This window comes from Lepisosteus oculatus, unplaced genomic scaffold (genome assembly GCF_040954835.1).
Source record: "Lepisosteus oculatus isolate fLepOcu1 unplaced genomic scaffold, fLepOcu1.hap2 HAP2_SCAFFOLD_258, whole genome shotgun sequence".
Lineage (NCBI taxonomy): Eukaryota > Metazoa > Chordata > Actinopteri > Semionotiformes > Lepisosteidae > Lepisosteus > Lepisosteus oculatus.
In genome coordinates this window covers 95290-118320 of record NW_027167794.1, presented here as the reverse complement: position 1 = coordinate 118320, position 23031 = coordinate 95290, and the positions used below count along the sequence as shown (strand labels likewise).

At 45.7% G+C, this 23031-nt stretch overlaps 4 non-coding genes across 4 annotated transcripts; 1 reads left to right on the top strand and 3 right to left on the bottom strand.

The window, feature by feature from the left end:
- Window positions 1–7520: 7520 nt before the first annotated feature.
- On the bottom strand, window positions 7521–7594 carry trnai-aau (transfer RNA isoleucine (anticodon AAU)). Its single transcript has one exon. It is a non-coding gene; the product is annotated as a tRNA-Ile (tRNA).
- Window positions 7595–12746: 5152 nt separating this feature from the next.
- Window positions 12747–12819, bottom strand: trnar-acg (transfer RNA arginine (anticodon ACG)). The gene has a single exon. It is a non-coding gene; the product is annotated as a tRNA-Arg (tRNA).
- Window positions 12820–14443: 1624 nt separating this feature from the next.
- On the top strand, window positions 14444–14525 carry trnas-gcu (transfer RNA serine (anticodon GCU)). The gene has a single exon. It is a non-coding gene; the product is annotated as a tRNA-Ser (tRNA).
- A 5812-nt stretch (window positions 14526–20337) lies between these two features.
- trnas-aga (transfer RNA serine (anticodon AGA)) lies at window positions 20338–20419 on the bottom strand. The gene has a single exon. It is a non-coding gene; the product is annotated as a tRNA-Ser (tRNA).
- Between the last annotated feature and the right edge of the window lie 2612 nt (window positions 20420–23031).

The following is a 23031-nucleotide window of genomic DNA, read 5'->3' as shown; positions in this document are numbered from 1 at the left end:
GCCAATCGATGTGAACGAACGGCGCTTTACAGAGGAGTACTGCCTGACTGGATCGTTGATGAACGACAGAGGCCACTCCGACCTCTTCTCGGGTTTCTTCAATGACTTACTAAGGATCTTCTTCACATTCGCCCATGCAGGGGAAGCCAGTTACACCAAAGCAAACGCAGGAAAGTGCATTTCATGCAGAGACCAGGGGGGACCTGTTTACACCAAGAGTGGTCGGAGTATGGAACAATGCGCCAAGCCCTGTTTCTGGAGTCGATTCTTGATTAGATCTTGGGCTCACTAAGAGGCCCCCGCTGGGTACTAATCTTTCTGTTGTTCTCGCAGGTGTTGCGCTGCTTTTGAGCCGACAGAGCTCGTCTTGGTCTGTCGGGACAGCCCAATTGCAAATGATCGGCTCCAGGTACAGAAAAAACATGCGTTTGGTACAAGAGTGCATGAAGGCACCCGAAATACATTGGGAACAAATGACTGGTGGTTCAAAACCTCTGTGAAGTGCAGGAGTGTACAAGAAGAGGCTGTTTGCACCCAGTCTCGAACCGGGGACCTTTCGCGTGTTAGGCGAACGTGATAGCCGCTACACTACGGAAACCTGTAGGGAGTGTTGCTGGTGTCTCGCTTGCGTTTCGGGCTGAGAAAGGGACGCGTCACTTTAGGCAGAGGGCGCTGGAGAGAGGAACAAAGGGCGCGATGAAACAAAATGCTGAAACCCGGGATCGAGCCAGGGACCTTTAGAACATTCTCTCACGAATCGTTAGAATACGTGCGTTTGATCATCAATTGCGTAACAACCACATTCGTTCGACTTGAGCCATCAAGCTCATAGTTTTCAAATCTTGAAAGCTGTCATCGAGCACATCATAGTGTGCAGTACGCCCCGTAACTTGCGTACTTCAACAGAAAGAAGAGCAGACAGCTCCATAAATATGCGAGGCGCAGAGAGTGCAAGGCGAGCCGCACACGCTTCGGTGGCTGAGAGAGGGCAGTTTTTGCTTCTGCATTTCCCAAGTAAGGACGCATGACAACAAGCGATCGCGGTGCTCATTTACGACATAGTGGTGATGAGTTTTCAGTACGTGTTCTTTTGAACGAGCAATGAGGTTGCTGCCTTGGACAGCTGACTGCACGCTCTCATTGTGCCACGTGATGAGTATTAACCAGGCTCGTTCAGTCATTAGTCACATTCCATCGTTTGCCATAAGCAGATGCTGCAAGGTGATGTGGATATCAGTTCCCAGTCTTGTGGACGAGGACAAAAAGAACACACAAGGGCTCATCCGCGAGTTGAACCCAGGACCTCCCACACCCTAAGCAAGAATCATACCCCTTAACCAATGAGCCACGGCAGCACTTTCCATTTTATTCTGTCAGCGAGCTTGAGGGGGAGAGGCGTCATTCGCTCGTCCAGTCAGACCTTCATCAATAAGTCAAGAAAGCCGCAATTACACGACTGCCTTGCAGACGAAGGGCAGTGAACTGCACCCGGTAAGAGGGGAACAAGTGGCTCTAGGCGACACCGAGGCATGAGCCCCAGCGAGGGGGGTTAGCTTGCATGGTACAGCGCTTGCTTTGCATGCGAGAGGTAGCGGGATCATTTCCCGTGTGCTTAGAGCTTGATGTGCCGAAAGGTGTCCTTTAGCCTGTGGTCACGCCTTGCATGGAGAGCGTCATGCAGCTGTCAATCATTTCGCAGCCACGCCCCCTCTTCATCTTCTTTCTGCCTTAAGCGTCTCCGCCACTCTCTCTTGACATTTCATGTCAGCATGTCAGAAGTCCGAGTGACGTTTTTAATGGCTGAGTGAGGGCACGATGCTGAAGCAGAGAGGCCACTTCAGCCAGAGAGACTTGTGCTAGGTGAGATCTGAAAAACAGACTCGCAACAGAAACAGACCAAAAAAGTATCGGTGAGATCAAAAGGCAAATGCAACATCCAGCAGAGGGCGTCTAAAGATTAGGGAACGGGCGACTGAAATCCATGAGGCAAACTTTCCAGCTGTGTACTGCAGCTGGCCTCGTTGGCGTAGTTGGTAGCACGTCAGTCTCATCATCTGAAGGTCCTGAGTTTGATCCTCACACGGGGCAGGGCTGCTTCCTCTCTTGCTCTTTTCAAACACTTGCGGCAACTGTTCGCTCATAACCACGTCTGGAATGCGTGACCTTTACACGGGGGAGAAGCAACGCCGCATCCCTTTTCTAAAGAACATTCACATTCAGAAATAAGTCAAGAAATTTGCCATTACTTTCGCTCGCGCTGCTGTCAGCCTGCCCATGTTGCCAAAGAAAGATTCACTCGGCGTCAACATGACAGAACAGCGATCACTTGAAAACACTGTTCCACACTCCGTAAGCAAGAACTTCAGTGTTTGCAGTCACCCGATATGCCGATAGTCAAAGGAGCACAAAACACAAAGCGTCAAAAGACAAGATGAGTTGATGGAAAGAGCGTTGAATTGATGAGCACAAAAGTTCAGCTCGTACAATAGGCAACGAAGGTCCCGGCGTCATCATCGCACTTGAAAGGACTGCCTTGCAGACTAAGGGCAGTGGGAGGTTGCTGTTTTGAGATGGAGGCATTGGGATGGTGGGCCGAGATCTATTCTTCTTAAGGAATTCTTCATCGTGAAAGATCGGTCCACAGGTCATCCAAAGAACTTACAAATTTTTGGGACTCTTCCGGAAGGGAGTGAAGTGCTCAAACACATGACATGCCCCCTTGATCTCACATGCACAATTCTGCTGCAACATGCACAGCTACCGTCCACACCAGGCAGTGGGGCTTCAGCAGAATTTGCTACGCCACCTGCAATTACATATCCAGCTGCACACATATACATGGCCCCTCTGTCCTTTTCAGGATCTCAAAAAAAAGCATAGCGTGGTTTTCCTGCAACCTGATTGACCGCATCTCCCTCAGAATGTGCCCCGTTGCATTCATTGCTGAAGCAGGACGGAGGCTAACGGGCATGCCAGAACAGTTAGGCTCAGCGATCTCTCCAAAATATTGTGGTTGTAGTGGAAGAAATATGGTTTAAATTGTACCTTGGTATTTCAAACTCTCTCTAGAATGTTATCCATTTCTATTTTATTTTGACAGTAACTGGCTAATGACACTAGATGAAAAGAGAAGAAAGAAAACACAACGTTTCGGCCGTGGAGCCTTCTTCAGGTGTGAGGGCTCCACGGCTGAAATGTTGTTTTCTTTCTTCTCTTTTAAGCATGGAATAGACCTATTACTTGTTCCTTTGCAGCCTACGCATGCTGACACAGCTCCCCACCTGAACTGCTAATGATGCCTGGTAGTTTGTGGTACTTGGGTATTGTCTTATGTTTGCTCAAACTGCATATGTGCGATTGCATATTTTTGGGTATTTTCATATGTCAATATTTAATTCACTGACATTCCTGTATGCTTGGAAGAAAGGTAGATTGGATTTGGCACAGGACGCCTGCCCATATTTGTTGATCATTGTTGGGCTGGAAAAACAATGATAAAAAGTGTATGAAAAAAGCTCTCTCCAATATTTCCCTTCCCTTCGCCATGGTTACACTGCCCGTTCTTTCCGTCTTTTGTCCTTCAACAAAGATTCCAGGGCTCTTTTTCCACCATAATATCAGAAGCCAAAAAATAACCATCTAATGTGTAAACAGCATTTGTAATGTTGGTAGCTGGAAGAGGTCAAGTATGTTTGCAAGACCTAGCTGATTACACCACAGACTTACTTTGTTGTTGTCAGTTTTTTTTTCTCTTTTAAAGGCTGTAGGTGGGGTGTGATGGACTGTACCACTATCATAGAAGATTTTTTCAGGACACATCGCAGTTCCATAGTAGAATTTATCAATAGTAGAATTCCATAGGACCTTATTTACCAACATATTACCCAGTGTGAGACTCTGCCAGTAAACCTCAGAGCATTGAGTTCTCCACTGATAAAGATGGCTGTCTGAAGTCATGAAATCCACTGCTGGGATGCCTGAGAGACAGTAATTGAATCTTGGCTGGAATTAGGCTTTCTATTAGTGTTGATCTTTGGGAATTATGTGGTAAAAAGGGAAAACTCCTTTACTTTAGTCACTTTGAATGTTCAAATGTACAGAACCTGCAAAACTAAGCAATGAAAAAAATCCATCACCACTCTCATGATAGCATAACTCATAGTCTCTGCTGTTGTGTAACAATACACACTTTCAATTTTCTTATCGCCTGTCTCCAGAGAGAATGTTGTTAGTGCTGATGACCTTGAATTAGACCTTGTTGACTCTGTAAAACAATCTTCCTCTGCTTAGATTTTCACTCAGATTGATTTTGTTCTCAGATTATTCCTGGCAGGACTGAGTTTCTAGGAAATGAAAAGTGAAAGAAAAAGTACAGAAGATCAGCCCTTGAATATACAACATTGTGCAGTGAGATTGTTAAATGTATTAGCTACTATCCTGTGCTAGAGCCTGTCGTGGTAAGCAGTGGATGACAGGATCTAGCACAGATACTAATGAAACACTGTTAATGAAAGATAAAACACTTGAGTCTTATTTTAGTTTTCCATTTCCCTTTCATTTGTGATGTACTGTACAACAGGCCACAGAACATGCACAAAAACAGATATGCACACATTCACACCAGGCAATGACAGTCTGCCCAGTCAGAATCTGAGCTGAGGTATCAGATTTCTGAATTCCCTGAATTCTGTCATGGATCATCCACAATAAGGGCAATATTTGAACACGAGGATCCCCAGGAGAGAGCCTAGTAACATAAATCTTGGAGCAAAAGCAGATGATTAACTTCATAGTTTGTGTGGTTGAGCCAAAGTTGAGCATGAGGATATGTGAGTCACCATTCTTAGAAATGGATCCAACTTCAGACAGGCGTCAAAAGTAAGAGTATACAGTGCTGGGGCAATGACACTTCAATGATCAGAAGGATAACAAGAGTTTTAATGCATTGAAATTGATTTTCTGGTGATGCACACTGTCATGGAACTATTAATTTTTTAAGGATCACTTACTGACGTCAGACAGCTGCCAATTCTCCAGACTGGAAGGATGAACAGTTTATCCCCCTAGGTACCATATTTCCATATTTCGAAGCATTGGAATAATACATGTCATACAGCAACATAAAAACAGGAAGACAAGTATCACAGCCCCTATAATCGGTGTTAGTAACTTAAAAGAAAAACATTCCCCCTGGCCCAAACAGTGATTCTAACCAGGAGAGAAAAGCCGGTGTATCTTTTATGCCTCTCTCTTTATTCACCTTGTCTTTTAGTTCTTTCAAATGCTGAATAGCGAGCGTAAGATTTCCGTAATCATAGTCATTAGCTGGAATATATGTACAACAGGAGTCTCCTACTAAAGCATAGACTCCTCCAGATGCTGCATTTTGAAGGTCCAGCACGAACCTGTTCTGAAGTGCCATTAATCTAACTCCCCTTAATTCTTGTTTGATAGCGTCTAAGCCTTCTAACGTGATATTAATAAAAGAGTACATTTCATAAAAAGTCGCATGGGTGAGGCTGTAGAATGAGGCATTAAAGCACATATATAACAAGATGCATTAAATTTCTTTAACTTTACAGTATGATTTATAAATTTATACCACAAATTACTCATATCCCCCTCATTATCAGTTTCATTCAGCCAGTTTGTATACAAAGAGGCTTCGTGTTTAGATTCTTCCTCTTTTGGGGTGGTGACAGGCTTCTACATAAAAAGGAAAAAGGCTGTGCACATCAGTCCCAAGCAGGTTATCCCCATCTGTCCTTGTGGAGACATCACTCCTGCGCTTTGCTCAGTTCGTTTGTGACCTTTTTACAGTGGGAAGCATGAATCCAGGGCACCATTTCTGTGACCTTCACAGCAGTGGCAGTGGTCAGCAGCACCTGGTACAGCCCCCTCCACCTGAGTGAACACCATTTCTTTTTCCTGAAGTCTTTCACCAGAATCCAGTCTCCTTATTCACTCATTAGTTCTTACAGCACAGGTAAATCCCTGTGGGCTGGAGCCCAGCATAATCCTAGGCTTTTTTGGTCAACATTGGTCAACAGATTGGTCAACAACTGGGTAATAACTCTTAGAAAAATCTACACATTGTTCCCCTGCCTCAGCTGTGACGTTTTGTAGAACAATTCTAGCTGAAGTTGTAAAATTTCTCTTTGTTCCGTTCCTGCAAAACATCTTATTATGAACAAACAAACCACAATAATCATTTGCATCTAGGGGAATCACTCCCAAGGGTAACCCCCCTTAAAGCTATATTGTTCTACCCATCAGGTTCTGCCACTAGATAAGAGAACCTTTCCCATGAAATCATTTTTTGACCTTCATGATCCCTTCAGGGCGTACAATTAGCACAGAAGCAGCAGCTTTAGTCCACATGTTTTTCAAACAGGATATTAACGATATGATCATAACGAATAATACCAGACCCACAAATATGTATTGAACCAGAGACCCTCTCCATGTTCCTAGCACAGACTGTAGCCATGCACCAATACCCCAATCATCTGGATTGCAGGATTTACGAAGAAAATTATTTTCGCAGTAATTAATTTATTATATTTACTATATTTATTATACACGTGTAAATTAATTACTGCGAAAATAATTTACTTCGTACACTGTGCAGAGTGCCGTATACTCCTAGTTGCGGCACACACGATACATACAGTTAAAAGCCTCAGGCACTGTGTTAGATGTGTTTTCGACGTTATATATGCGTTTATTAATGTCGTCGATTTTACGGTTGCAATTCGACGTCGAGGCGACGTATATATACGTATAGTCGTATTTTCGCCGTGAATATACGTATATTCGACGAATCAATGCCCACTGGGTAAACTCTTGAGCAAACTCTGAACCAGCTCTAAGGAAACTAATCCGATTAGACGTTACTTTGACTCATCTTTTTACGCTCAGTGCTGGATTGCTCAAACTCCAGCTAGGGTTAGGGTTAGCATTCCCACGCTACTTAGACACTTTGTTTACGCTCAGTGCTGGATTTTGGGAACTTCAGGACGAGTGGGAATTTTCTCCTATCTGTCAATTCTGTTTTGTTTTGGAGACTCTTGGCTGCCTATGTTGTACAGTGCAGCGTGAAGGAAACATTTTCCAAAACTGTGTCAGCTCAAAAGTTGTAAGAAAACCTCTCCAGCTGCTTTAACTCTCTTCATTTTTGTCATTTAATGTGACACTCGATGTATAACTGGAGCCTCACATATGCAAATGGTGAGGCTCCAGTTCGACACCACTTTACAGTATCTGACAAAAGCATGGCAGACTGTGCCATGACCGGCAGATAACTTCTGCTTATTTTTACCATATTAAACATTGGAAATCCAACCACTTGCATTTGTGACACTTGATTTTGACTCCACCTAAGACTCTTAAATCTTCAAACACTTTTCTCTTCTCCTTCAACACTCTTGTCTGTCGGCACTATGTGGCAGCGTTGCATGACAACCCATCTCACCACGGAAAGGAACCTAACAGCTTTGGTAAGAGAGGAGAAAAGAACCTGGCCCGTACGGGGATCGAACCTGTGACCTTGGCGTTATTAGCACCACGCTCTAACCAACTGAGCTAACCGGCCTCACGACGGTGGTCCTCTCTGTGCTGCAAAAAATCGAACTCAGGGAATTTCTTTTGCCCTCCTTTGAATAGAAAGCCGTGTAATTCAGTGTACGGGCTTTCTCGTGCAGTTTCATGGTTCTTGTAACCCAAATCCTACACTGGCCTGAAGTGTCCCCCCATTTCACAGCATTTTTCAGCTGATTTAAAATGTACCTAAAGGAGAAGCATTATTGAAGACCATCAATTACCAAGAGCTTTTGTCAAAGGTTTTGGTGGTCATTTTTAATGACCACAGAGCACTATGACCTCGGTTTTACATCTCATCCGAAAGACAGCGCCCTTTTACAACACAGCGTCTCCGTCACTATGCTGGGACACTGGGACCCGCACAGACCTCAGGGTGAGCGCCCCCCCGCCGGCACCATTAACACCGCTTCCAGCTGGAAGCTTTGTTTTCCCCTGTAGCTTACCCTCATCCGGGTACTGACCTGGCTCACACCTGCTTAGCTTCAGTGGGTTTTCAGTTGCGAGTTGCAAGGGGATGCAAGTGATGGAGCCGCTCGCTGCAAAAGCCACTGCATTGGCCGGGAATCAAACCCAAGCCTCCCGCGTGGCAGGCAAGAATTCTACCACTGAACAACCAATGCTCAGTGTCTGGGCCTTCAAAAAAGACGCTTTTTTGGTGCTCTGTGCAAAAAGCGTCGACATGCTTCCAGCTGCAAAATGCCATTCGCGGATGCTGAAGAATTTATTTTCAAGGCAGCGGGTACAAGCGATTGGGCGTTTTAAAACCACCAGGAACAGCAAAGAGGCGCGCTTCTTTGCTTGCGCCGGAACACACCGACCGGAGGCGGACAACGTAGTCGGCAGGATTCGAACCTGCGCGGGGAGACTCCAATGGATTTCTAGTCCATCGCCTTAACCACTCGGCCACGACTACAGCAAGCCCCGCTGCCGCTGCGTTCTTGCTACAATCTTACCTGGATCGCGAGGCGCCGGCGGAAGCCTATTTCAAAGTCGTTCTCCGTTTCAAAAAAACATTTCCAAAATACAAGCCTTGCAGACAGACACGCCTCAGAGGACTTAAGGGTGGCTTCATGTCGGAATGATAAAGTCTCCCCGTCCGGACATGAAAATGCCACTTTGTTACACACAAAAAAAGAATCAACAACAGAGAAATGCCCACAAGCATTTGAAAAGCCGCACCATGCGCACTTGAAATAGCTCTTACATTAGTGGTAGACGCAGGAATCGCCTTTTTATTTACGCTCTTACAAACGCGATGGAAAGCAAAACAAAGCAAAGCAGAGCAAAACAAAACGAACAAACGAAAACCCTCACGTCCCGCATTTGCATATAACGCCGTTACGTGCCCAAGCGGTATTGTACGTCATCCTAGCACTGCACGCCGGTGCGTATGGTATATGGGAACGAGCACACGCCACGAATCGTCTCGAATCACTCCCTACAGCTGTAAGGTGCCTTGAAGCGTGCACCCCCAACATTCTTCTTTGCTCATCTGTGAAAGGTAAACTCTTGAGCAAACTCTGAACCAGCTCTAAGGAAACTAATCCGATTAGATGTTACTTTGACTCATCATTTAAGGGATCCTTGTTAATTGGAGAAATCAAGGATTTCGAATGAGTTCTGTGTGCGTTAAAAGACAGCTATACACAGAAAACATGCAGGACACTGCTCATGATGTTTCCCGAGCCGAAACACAGTGCGTTTTTCCAAGCCATCTGACCAAGCCCGCCCACCGAAAACTGCAGCAGATCGTGTAAAGGCATTCAACTTTGTAACTACTGCACGCACAGGAAGCAGAATAAATTCCTCTTTTCAAACTGTCAAAGGTTTGCTGCAGGACATCGCACAATCTCTTTTGAACGGGGACAAACGATTTCTTATGGGGCGCAGTAAGTACAGACGTTTATAAAGCTCCACTCATGCCGACGATGCAGCATGAAGAAGCGCAACCTAACGTTTGCATTCCTAGCACTGTTGCATTCCCCGCATCAGTAGCTAAGAGAATATAATTTACGACTCTTGTTAATGCAGTTTCAGAAACCAGACTGAAATTTCTCAAGTATATTATTTGAATCCATTTGATGTTGGGCAACAACTATTCTTTCAAGACTCTTAGATTGAAATGGGACCTTTGAGACAGGCCTGTAGTTGTTAAGAACTTGTGGATCCAAATTTGACTTCTTAAGGAGCGGTCTAAGAACCACTACCTTAAATTGATCATGTACGACGCCTGACGCAAGCGATGCATTCATCATACTAATTATAGGTCCTGCCAGTCCTTCGAGGGAATCTTTGACTAGCTGAGTGGGGATGGGATCTAGCAAACAGGTGGTTTACTTTGTCTTACGTCTGTGTTCATGAGTTCACCATAAGAAGAAATCTGAACAGGAGTGGTGATCATGCGAGGTCACCACGGAGGAAACCACTGCTCTCCCCCCAAAAAAAACCACCACTGCCCCTCTCAAGTTTGCTAAAGACCACATGGATGTTCCACAACTCCTGGAACAATGTTCTGTGGACAGACGTGACAAAAGTTGAACTTGTTGGTAAATGTGCACAGCGTTATGTTTGGAGATAACAAAACACCGCATACCAACTCCAAAACCTCATCCCACCTGGGAAGCATGGCGGAGGCTGTACGGCTTGCAATCATCGAGGGACCGATGAATTCCGAGATGTATCAGGAAATTCTACAGCAGAATGTCAGGGTGTCTGCCTGTGATCTAAAACTCAAAAGACGCTGGGTCTTGCAACATGACAAAAACAAAGGAGTACATCAACAACAGAGTGGCTGAAACAGAAGAAATTCCGTATGTTGGGATGGCCAAGTAAGAGTCCTGACACACGCGCTTTCACTCATATGAGCTACACGGCTACCAAGATGATCTCAGGTGCGCCGAGCTGGTACGGAACATATTGAACTGATCGACGGCGAATTGTCTCTCAGACAGGCTTTTCACCTCTAAGCTCCCTGACTGACAGTGATCAGCTAGGTAGTAAAACAGTCAGCTGCTTCTAAGCCTTAAACAGCTGCATCTCGGCGCTTCCACGGAGAGATGATTTGAAAGCCGAACATCGCCCATTGGGAATACCTTACTATCACTAGTTTAAGAGACTCTTAAGGTCTTGCAGAGGTGCCTGTCTAATAGCATGCGCTTTGCAAGCTATAGGTGTTTAGGCTGAGGCAGAATGCCTGTTAACAAAATGTTTTTCTAAAGGGGCCTCGCACTCTTTTCCAAGCAATGGTCACCATCCCCACCGAGTGTCACAATGTAGTCATGTCCTAGGACATCACCTGTTAGTCTCCATTTGTCTGCCACCAACACTTTAGGTTACGGGGTCACAACCTCACCCCGGAGACCAGAGGAGCTGTTGGCGTTCTGGCGGCGCAGATTGGGCTGAAGGTGGGGCGCTTGAATCTCGCTGTTGGAGGCCGTCTGAAACTGACCCAAGCCTTTCCCTTGAATTAAATGTAAATAAGAAATGAACCCCAGATGCACATGGAATCAATCACGTGTTTCCTTTGAGCCGTTTCAGAGACTGCTCCAGAGTTTACCTTGCACAGATGCGCAAAGATTAATGATGGGGGTGCACGCTTCCAGGCGTCTTACAACTGTAGGGACTGATTAGAGACAATTCGTAGCTTGTGCTCATTTCCCTCTATTCCCCGTGTTGCAGTGGTAGGATGACTTAAATTCCTGCTTCGACACGTAACGGGATTATAATCAAGTGCAGGAGCTGAGGGCTTTAGTTTTGTTTCGTTTTCCATGGCGTTCGTAAGCGCGCAAATCAAAGGCAATTCCTGCGTCTAACACGAATGTAAATGCTTTTGAAAGTGCAGTGTGGTGCAGCTTGTAAAATCCTTGTCCACATTTTTGGTTTGTTGATGTTTTTTCTGTCTGCCAAAGTTGCATTTTGACATCCGGACTGGGGGACTTTATCATTTGAACGTGAAGCCAGCCTTAAACCCTCTGAGGCGTGTCTGTCTGCCGGCACGAATCTTGTGAAAGGTATTTTTTTTAACGGAGAGCAACTTGAAAAAGGTTTCCGCAGCCACCTCGCAGTCCGTGTTTGATTATAGGAGGAATGCGGCGGCGAAAAGCTCGCATTTGTCGTGCTCGAGTGGTTAAGGCGATGGGCTCGAAATGCATTGGGGCTTCCCCGCGCAGGTTCGAAACCTGCCGACTCCGGCGTCTGCCGCACGTCGCCTTGTGCCTGCGCGGCAGAGGCGAAGTGCCGCTTCTCCTTTCCTGGTACTATAAAAACGCTAAATCGCTTGGCCCCGCTGCCATGGAAAGCAATTCTTCAGATAACCACACATTTTGCGTTCGCACCTCTGGTGCTCTACTTATGCCTTTGAAAACCTAATGAATAAAGCTGTAAGAACCGACACGATGTGTAGGTGCTCTTAAAGCACGCAGTAAAGAACTGTTAACAGCAAGGGTTTCAGTGGGTTAACTGAGGAGAAGGCGTGATCGCTAATTGTTGACTTTTTATTTGGTGTTAGAAACACTCTTACTGTGCATGACGTGCAACAAATGTAGCCACAGAAATTGCATCACGCTTTCATGTATGCTATTGCAGACACCAACGTTGCCTAGATAGAAAACCGAAATAGCCGTGGGTTTGCTTGCTGGTCTGAAGGATCTCTCTTCGAATCTCTATCATTTGTCAATGGAAGTAAAAGGCGCTGCAATCTGATACGTTCAGAATCAAACCCGCAGCTGTTGTTCGACATTATTTCTTGACTAATTACAACTGAGTGTCGCATGAGCAGTTACATAAACTTGTCTGGTATATTTGAACACCAATGCCGTTCTTCAATTAAAACTAACAGTACATTGTCAGGGACATTCAGTTCTATACAAACAAGAGACAGACAAGAGAATATTTCTACCGTTCATATGGACTACGTGTTGACTTACTGATCGGAATAATTGAAAGGTTCCGGCTCATAGCCGATGCAGTGCGTGCTAATTAGAACAGCAACGCTGAGCTCTCAGCACCGTACTGAGCCCAGGTGTTTTTCTAAAGCTGTCAGGTGCAGTTCATTTACATGAAGGAAATCTCTTACTGGGTACGATTACAATGCAGGAAGTAGCACAGACTACATAGGGAGTAGCCCGATGCGTTTAAAAACGACCCGAGCCAGGCAGGAGTCGAACCTGCAATCTCCTGATCCGTAGTCAGACACGTTAGCCATTGCGCCACTGGCCCTGGTGTGACACTGCAGGACTGTAACCCAGTGAGATCAGCACTGCAACTAGTAAAATATTACCCCCGGTCCATTCTTTTCCAAAAGTGAGAAACACCTGTTTTCTACATTTTGTCTGTTTTAAAACCATATCTCTTTAAACCAAACCAAGAGTTTGTCTTTTGCACTGATATTCTGATTCATTTCGATTTCAAAGAAAAAAAAAACATAATCTTCCAAAGCATCATAAAATTGTCCATTCTTCCAGACTCTACTTCTCTCTTGTAGTAGTACAGCAGACCTTTCCAGGTGAGCAGATCACAGAGTCCGAAATATGCTTCCTCCATCAAGCAAAGTACCTGAACATGACTCTGTCTTCATAAAAGCGCCCCTGTAATAAAGAAATTAAATCCGAAATCAAGAGGGCAGTTGCCTACTGAAGTTCAAGAAGTCATCAATTTTAACCTAGCAACACATTAAAGGCTGCATCTATACAAGTACGATTCTAGAAATGCTCACCAGATTACGTTTTAAGAAGGAACTGTGCCTCAGGTTCCGCCGAGATCTTAACTTGGATGGCAGGATTCAGAGTCCGGAGTGCGGACTGATGGCGCACGGAGGGTCCACATACTGTGGATCCCTCAGTTTTCTTCCGCGTGTTTAAACCGCCAGCGTGTGACTCCCCTGTCCCCGTGACCTCATTGCTCTGCTCTCGCCTCTGTGCAGCTGAGCCCGACTCATGGTAAAGTGGAAAACAATATGCCCTCAACGTGGGATTTACTCTGGATCGAGGATAGATGTCACCTTTTTATCGTTGAACAGGATGTATGTGATGTGGCGACTAGGTTCAATTTTGTATCCTCTTTAAAAGATTAAGGACTGGGGTGAGCGTGATTTACCACCCTTTCAGCTAAGAACCTGACATGAGCACCGTTTAAGCTGCATAGACTCGGTCGTTTAACTCTTCTCCATTAGCAGGGTTAAGGGTAAAGAAAAAAACATTGCTGACTTCTTTTTTTTTTTGCCAGCCGCGAGCGCTGATTAGCAAGGTTTGTATTTCATGTTTTGCAAGTTGCATCCATTTTAAGAAAAACAAGTCGTTCAAGACAGGAAATGAATGCTTGCATTTAATTAAGGCTAGACGTAGGCAGTTGTCCATAATGACCAGTTCTGTTCGAGAAGACAGAACAAAAAAGGCACCGCTGGGATTCGGATGCAGGGTCTCCTGTTTACTAGACAGGCGCCTTAAGCAACTAAGCCACAGCGCCCCAGGAGAGCTGTCCTTTTGCAGCCACTTGGACACACCACTCAGACACATCTGCATTCGGTGTGTGCTCCGCCTGCTCGCCGAGCAACTTGCCACCTTTACATACAATAGCAACATCAACACCAAGAGAAAGGGTGACAAATGGCTTTTATCTGGAACTTTTCATGTCCAAGGAGCGCAATGTGCTTTCTGTGTACAACAGGGCCACTGAACTCCACACTGGCCACTGAACCACAGCAGTGGCTTGCTGGCTTGACATCTCCCAAGGAAAATGTTGAAATCGCACATGGAACAGGAAAATGACCCTCGAGTACGAGGGAAAAAAAAGAAAAAGATCATCTGGAGCGCGCCAACCCATGTCCGGACAGCCAAGATCCCTCGACGAGGTGGCCGAGTGGTTAAGGCGATGGACTGCTAATCCGTTGTGCTCTGCACGCATGGGTTCGAATCCCATCCTCGTCGCGCTCCATGTCTGACACGTGTGCCCGTTTGGCGTTGGCCCTCCTGTCGTTTGCTCCGGTTCTAGAGCCGTGCATTTTCTAGCGGTGGCTGAACATGGTATAGTAGGCTAACGTCGGTATCGAGCAGTAACAGTAACGGTATTTACGTGCCGCTGCTGCCAATTGGCTCTGGCTTGAGACCGCATTTTCACTTACTTGCAACGCAAACGGAGAAAGCGATTTTTGACAGTCTCTCGAGAGACTGCGCTAGGTGTTTAGGGATAGACTGTGAGTTCCCCCTGGGATGGTGGCCTCTCAAATAGTTTGTGATTCCTCTAGACGTTTATACAGTAGAAGCCTGCTTCGTGGCTTAAATCCAAGCTAAGGAAACGAGTTAGATGTCTGATGCAGAACTGCGAATTCAATGAAGGGGAACACTACAGTACATTGCACTGTATGTGTGAGGAAAGCTGCCCCCTTCAGTCCCTTGTCGACCGAACAGAGGACTGTAAAGGATACCGCCAAGAAACTTAAGGATGCTGGTTGGAATCCAGCTCCAAAGAAGCCCCTTTGGGTGTTATGTCATCAAAAAGTAAGAACAGCGAATCTCCCTTTGATCAAAAGTGCAACAGAGCTGTTTTCCGTGGAGCAGGTTTCAGACCCGTAGACCTGTTTTATTTGTAGGGCAGGGCGCATTCCCAAACGCGAATCTCAAAGTGCTTTGGGCGGAGTAGCGGTGAGGCTTATTAATAAGAAAGAATTAAGTGTTTCTGAGCTTTCACAAATTAGGCCTCATCTCTCTGTTCATCTCTGTGGTGCAGCCACAGAGAAACTATTCATGCAGGCTGATTTAAGGTTTCCCTTGATAAGGGACAGCTCCCAAAGGGGGATGCACTTAGCTAAGCCTGGCTATCATGATCAATGGTCATCCATTGGCGCCTATCTGTCTAGGGAGTGCCAGATGGACATCTGGACTGCATTCCTAAGTGTCAGGAGTAAGTGACTCATATCTCACCTTGATCAACCAATCAGGGACTGGTAGGGCCGAGTAACCCACGTGGGACTCTGATGCCCATGGAACTTTCAGCCAATCAACGAGCTGAAGTTCCTCCAGGTAAAAACAGGCAACACAGAGAGCCTGAGAGATTCAGTGGGAATTCAGTAGAGATTTCTGTGGAGTTTTCTAAAGGGAATTCAAAGGAGAATTCCAGGGCAGGACAGCCCAGGAGCAGAAGGCTCCCAAGGGCAGGACATTCTCACAGCGCGCCTCCTGACCATCCTAAGACTCAGCCCGGACAACCACGGAACGGCCAGTGTGTCCGAGTGCCAGAACTTTCCTTTGTTCTAAGAGTCTAGAGCGGAGGTTGCCAGAGAGTAACCAGAGGATCCACCCGAGGTTAGCACCAGCAGCAGGCCTCGTGAACAGGTCGGAACTGTGGACAGTTGAATCACTATTCAGAACTAGCTCTTCATCAGGAACGAACCGGTCTTCTTCTTGACTTGCTGGGACCCACAGTCATCTTTTCTCCTGTGCACAAACTTTGCTAGTTAAAGCCAACACTAACTAGCCGGTCAGTGAGCATCAGCAGGGCACCGTCGCAACCCGCACAGCACAGCCTGGCACCTAGACAGAGAGCGCGGATTGGACAGCAACAAGCCTGCAACTGTTTCTTTGTGCCCGCAGGAGATCTGAATCCCCAGAGATTGGATGAGTATTCAACTTCACTGCATTACTGCTCGAGAATTCAATTGTTATCCCAACCAGTTGATATCAATTTAATTCCTAAGAGTTATGTACTTGTTTTCAGTATCTAATGTAGAAGTTATAACCAGGTTCATTTATGAAATGGTCTAAATGAATGATATACTGAACGTATGTCCTCTTGATATGTGTAACACTTTGTAACTGACTGAATATATACCTTTTGTATTCTGATAACCCTCTCGATAAGATCTGTTCGTTTTACATGCATATTCTATGTATTGTAACGCCCTCGCCTGGTGGTAAGGAGGAAGCGCCCCTAGGCGCTCGTAGTACCGCTGGGCATGCTGGGAGTGGTAGCCGGAGTGCGGCCTACGCGAGAGAAGCTCGCCCCAAACCCAAAGTCCGTCAAGGCTCTCTGCGCCCTGTGGGAGGCCTTGGAGGTAAAGGACGGGGTGCTGCGCCAGGGGTGGCGGGTACCCTCCAGTGGCGAGGTACGGTGGCGGCTGATGGTGCCTTGGTCGCTCCGCGGGGCGGTGCTCCGAGCAGTGCATGGCCAGCCGGGCGTGGGGCACTTTGGCGGTAAAAAAACCCTGCAGCGCCTCCGAGGCCATTTTTATTGGGGTCTTTGCCACCGGGACGTGGAGCGGTACTGCCGAACGTGTGCAGTGTGCGTGGCGCAGAAGGGTCCCCCCGAGCGCTCTCGGGCCCCCCTCCAACAACACCAGGTGGGGGCTCCTATGGAGCGGGTGGGGGTGGACGTTTTGGGCCCGTTTCCGCGCACCGAGGCCGGGAACCTCTACGTCTTGGTGGCCATGGATTATTTTATGAAGTGGCCCGAGGCCTACGCCCTCCCGGACCAGAGTGCCCCCACGGTGGCCGATGCACTGCTGGAGGGGATGTTTGCCAGGCTGGGGGTGCCGGAGGAGTTACATAGTGACCAGGGGCGTAACTTCAAGTCCCAGGTCTTCGCCAGAGTGTGCCAGCGCCTGGGGATCACTAAGACGCGGACCACACCGCTGCATCCCCAGAGCAACGGGTTGGTGGAGCGGTTTAATCGTACGCTCACCACCCAGCTGGCCACCCTGGTGTCCCGGCACCAACGGGACTGGGACCGCCACCTCCCCCTTGCGCTCTGGGCGTATAGGACCGCGGTCCAGGAATCCACCAGGTGCACCCCGGCCTCACTCATGCTGGGCCGGGAAATGTGAACCCCGGTGGACCTGGTCTTCGGCCCGCCGCCCGGAGACTGGTCGGCACTGCTGGCTGGTCCGGCAGAAGCGGCACTACGACCTGCGCTGCAGGGGGCCTGCCTTCCAGCCCGGGGACTCGGTTTGGGTGTACAACCCGCGCCGCCGCAAATGCCTCAGCCCTAAGCTGGCGCCGTCGTGGGAGGGGCCCGCTGAGGTACTCTGGGTGGTGGGCGAGGTCTGCTACCGTGTCAGGTTGCGAACACGGGGGAGAGTGGTGGTCCTGCACCGAGACCGCCTGGCCCCCTACCGGGCTCGGGAGGAGGAGCCGTGTGGGGAGGCTCTAGAGGACCAGCCGGGGCTGGAGCCGGCCGATAGTGGGGCGTCCGTGGGTCGCCAGCCGTCACCGTGGCGCAGCGGCTGCTCACGCAGGGTTCCACAGCAGTTAGCCGAGTACGAGTACAGCCTGAGGGGGGTGTTCGACGTCGGCGAGACGCCAGACGCTTCAGGTTTTTAAGGAGTAAGAGTGCAGGGGGTCTAAACCTGCGATCCAGTGTGTTGAAGTATTTCACAACACTACCCCTAGCACATCTGGAAATAAATCCTCATAATGATTATTGCCCTGGGCATGTACCAAAAAATCACTGAGCATATATATATATATCACTGTGTTGAAGCTAGAGACACAGAATAAGTGCAAACACATCCTAAATACAGTGTTCCTGCACCTTTGACCTCATCCAGAATGTATCGTTTTTTGAAAGGGATTGCTGTCAGAATGCACAACTGAATCCCAAACAGAATCTCTAGTCAAATATGATCATTTGTGAAACAGGCAAATGAGTCTCTCAGGTGCCCATTACTCATTTTCAGACACAATTATGCAATACTTTCACCATGCGTTGAGCAAAAGTGATTAAAGATACCAGAGGTAAGGTTTAAAAGTGATTCTGAGGTGCAACACATCAGCGATACAGCTAGGCATCTGAAATGCGGGGTTTGAGAGCCCTTCAGGGAACACCGTACCCTAAAGGTACCAAAAGTCCACTAGTATAAGCATTAAGTCACTGTCACCCCTGTTACAATGTGATTGCTACATATCTTCATTTCTTTGGTTTTTAAGGAGTAAGAGTGCAGGGGGTCTAAATCTGCGATCCAGTGTGTTGAAGTATTTCACAACACTACCTGTAGCCCGACTGGAAATAAATCCTCATTCTGATTATTGACTTGGGCATGTACCAATAAATCACTGAGCATATATATATATATATCACTGTGTTGAAGCTAGAGACCTTTATGTAATATTATGATGCTAAAATGTCATTTTCACATATATTAATGTAATAAATGATTGCTTATGCTTTATAAACAAATCTAATTAAAATAAAAGCTTACGTTTTGTATTTATCTTGTACCATAGAACATGATTTGCTTTGTATTTCAAGCCCACAAAGTGTCCAACTGACGCACTACATGATATAAGGAAGATTATCACATGCATATCGGTATTATCTTTCTTATGAAAATGCATTCCTTTCATTACCTTTTACTTTTTAAAATGAACTCAAATTGTGTATAATGTAATAATTTAAGTAGAATAGATTCTAATAATATAATGATCCAGTGTGTTGCACTACTTCACTGCTTCACTGCTCTATGCCGTCTGGAAATAAATCCTCAGACTGCTTACTGCCCTGGGCATGTACCAATAAATTACAGGAGCACATCTATATATCACTGCGATGAAGCAGGAGACACACAATCACTGCAAACACATCCTAAATACAGTGTTCCAGCACCTTTGACCTCATCCAGTACGTATCATTTCTTGAAAGGGATTGCTGTCCGAATGCACATCTGAATCCCAAACAGAATCTCTAGTAAAATACGATCATTTGTGAAACAGGTAAATGACGGTCTCAGGGGCCCATTCCTCATTCTCAAGACATATCTATGCAGTACGTACACCATGCATTGAGCAATAGGGATTAAAGACACCACAGGTAAGGTTAGATGTCATTCTGACTATATTCTAAAATATTGGACTCATATTCTTATGATGGCAGTCACTTATGATAGTGACAGAGACGCTGTGTTGTAAAAGGGCGCTGTCTTTTGGATGAGATGTAAAACAGAGGTCACAGCGAGCTGAAAAACACGTTTTGAAAAGTGTGCTTTTCCTGCCCCAGAATTTAAATGGGGGTGACCAAAGTTGCCCAAACGTGTTTATTTCTGCTGAAAAACCTGTTTTGACAACTTCTGCACAGTGGGGTTAAGGGCTGACTCAGTGGGCTCTAATGAGCCAGGCAGTTACATTGGGATTCCAAGGTTTGAAAAAACACGTTTATTTCGAGCTGAAAAACAAGTTTTGAAAAGTGTGCTTTTCCTACCCCAGAAGTTAAATGGGGGTGACCAAAGTTGCCCAAACATGTTTATTTCTCTGTCACTATGCTGGGGAATTGGGACCCGCACAGACCTCAGGGTGAATGCCCCCCCGCCGGCACCATTAACACCGCTTCCAGCTGGAAGCTTTGTTTTTCCCTGTAGCTCACCCTCATCCGGGTACTGACCTGGCTCACACCTGCTTAGCTTCAGTGATTTTTCAGTTGCGAGTTGCAAGGGGATGCAAGTGATGGAGCCGCTCGCTGCAAAAGCTACTGCATTGGCCAGGAATCGAACCCGAGCCTCCCACGTGGCAGGCAAGAATTCTACCACTGAGCCACCAATGCTCGGTGCCTGGGCTTTCAAAAAAGACGCTTTTTTGGTGCTCTGTGCAAAACGCGTCGACATCTGCTTCCAGCTGCAAAATGCCAATCGCGGACACTGAAGAACTTATTTCCAAGGCAGCGGGTACAAGCGATTGGGTGTTTTAAAACCACCAGGAACAGCAAAGAGGCGCGCTTCTTTGCTTGCGCCAGAACACACCGACTGGAGGCGGACAACGTAGTCGGCAGGATTCGAACCTGCGTGGGGAGACCCCAATGGATTTCTAGTCCATCGCCTTAACCACTCGGCCACGACTACAGCAAGCCCTGCTGCCGCTGCGTTCTTGCTACAATCTTACCTGGATCGCGAGGCGCCGGCGGAAGCCTATTTCAAAGTCGTTCTCCGTTTCAAAAAAACATTTCCAAAATACAAGCCTTGCAGACAGACACACCTCAGAGGACTTAAGGGTGGCTTCATGTCGGAATGATAAAGTCTCCCCGTCCGGACAAGAAAATGCCACTTTGTTACACACAAAAAAAGACTTTCAGAGGCTTCCCGGATGTTTCCACCAGATTAAAATATTCACCGATGCAATGTCCATTCTGGAAGTCTGGTTGAAGCGGTTGAAGCGGTTTAGTCGGGATTTGTTCACCATCTCTGTTGCGCGTGAGTTTTATTTTCAGGTCTACGCCATTCAGTAGTCCCAGTGGGCAAAAGACGTATAATATACGTCTATTAAACGCATACCTTAGACGTCTAAAAGTGGTCTACAATTCGTCTAGAATGAAATTCTAATATACGTCTAAAGTTATACGTCAATTATACGTCTATGTTTAGACGTTCATTATACATAAATGGTTGGAGTTCTATTATACGGATAAATTTAGAGGACTATTATACATATATGGTTGGAGTTCCGGATAACTTTAGAGGTCTATTATACGGATAACTTTAGAGGACTATTATACGTATATGGTTAGAGGTCTATTATACGGATAACATTAGAGGTCTATTATACGTATATGGGTAGAGGTCTATTATACATCAAAGATAGATTTTATAGGCGTAGAAACAAGTAAACCAAGCCAATGATTAGGTTTAGAAATGTATTCTGAAAATACACATTCACACCTGAAACATATGTATTTCAAATTATACATGGTATACAATCAATCAACAATCAACATATGGGCAATAATCATAAAAAACACAACTAGTCTTAAACTTCAGCTACAAATTCTGGTAACATGGCAATATACAGTATAGTAATGACAAACACAAAACTAATTACTTTAACACACTAACTCAAAACCACATTTTGATTCAAATATACATTTTAAAATGTACAACTTCTATATTTCCAAGAAAAAAAAATATTTCAATGGAAGTTAAGACAATTTTTGTCCACTATTTGCAAACCCTGTCTAATTGTCCTAATAGTTAGAACCAAAAACCTATTATTTTCAGTGTCCAGATCTCCTGGCCCCCTGCCTTGCATATGCATTCTTCAAGTAACACATTGCGTGCTCCTTTATTTCTTTTTCTGTTGATGTAGGGTGGGACTTCAGCACCGCAGCTAGGAGAAAATTGTATAATATTACTTCCCAAATAAATGATGATTAATATCTTCTTTAGTATAATCTAAAAAATGAACGGTTTACTAAGCTCAAAGCTGAAATAAATGTATAAAATTTGGCTTGCATCATAGCAGTTGAGCAATAAAGTCTGTCCTAATTAAAGAGTACCCAAAGTTTGAAAGTACAACATAGAATAAGAATAAGAGAAACGGCAAAACGATTTTGTGTCATCTTCCCCATTCACACTATTTTATGTGCCATTTTTTGCTTATTCACATACTATTTTAATCAAAATAATATTAAGAAAGATCTGTATGTATTCAGATAGTATTATTATTGTTCATACTTACTCGTCAAAAGAGGATTGCTGAGATATTTGCAGATATACTTCTACGTTTGAAAAACGTGTCCAAAATGGTGACCAACGAATACTAGCAATGCATTGTGGTATATAACCGGAAAATATGCTGGGTTCGATATTTTCTCAACGTATGCGTTTATTAATGTTGTCGATATTATGGTTGAAATTTAACATTGATAATACATCGCGGCTATGTGCCCCCTGCTATGAGCTGATGTGCAATTTTAACGCATGCAGTTAGTAAGGATCGGTCACTGTTGTATAGTATTATATATAATGACATTATGGAATAGGATGGGGACAGGCCTGGCATCACGGGGGGAGGGGGGAATGTCGCCCCTTCAGTTTTGGGCAAAAAGATTTACCTAACTTAATTTGCGCCCTAAAAAAATAGTTGTACTTTGTCAATGGTCAGACAACACTAAATGACAGGAACAGTCACTCAGTCTGTTTGATGGGCAGGAGGGCTATCCGTCCAGGAACTGCACATATCAGTGTCGTTATTGAGTGTCAACATTACGATCCTGTTTGCTCAGGTGGACCGATTCCTTGCAGTAGTTTATCATTATACTTAAAATCGTTATATAACTAGGACTAGTTATAGCAGTCTGTGCTTTCTGTTGGTTTTACAACATTTTTTTCTTAACGATTCAGAACATCCATGTAGCTGCAAAAATGAACGCTTATGGTACTTTTCGCTCCAGGCAATACAAACTGTGAGAGTGACGAAAAATGTGAAACTGAACTTCATCGCAAATACCAGATTGCTAGTCGTTATCTTCTATCATGAAGCACTAGTCAATGGCATAGCTGCGAGATTTCATTTGGGTAGCTGCACCGTACAGCTCCGTTTCAACCGAAATATCATCCCCCCCTCAGAATTTCAGACGCCCCCCTACAGATTTTTCCCCGGGCACCGCGCACTGATGGGGGATGGGGTGTCCAGGAAATGGTATCAACTTTTGTCAAGAAAATAAAAATAGAAACTCTAT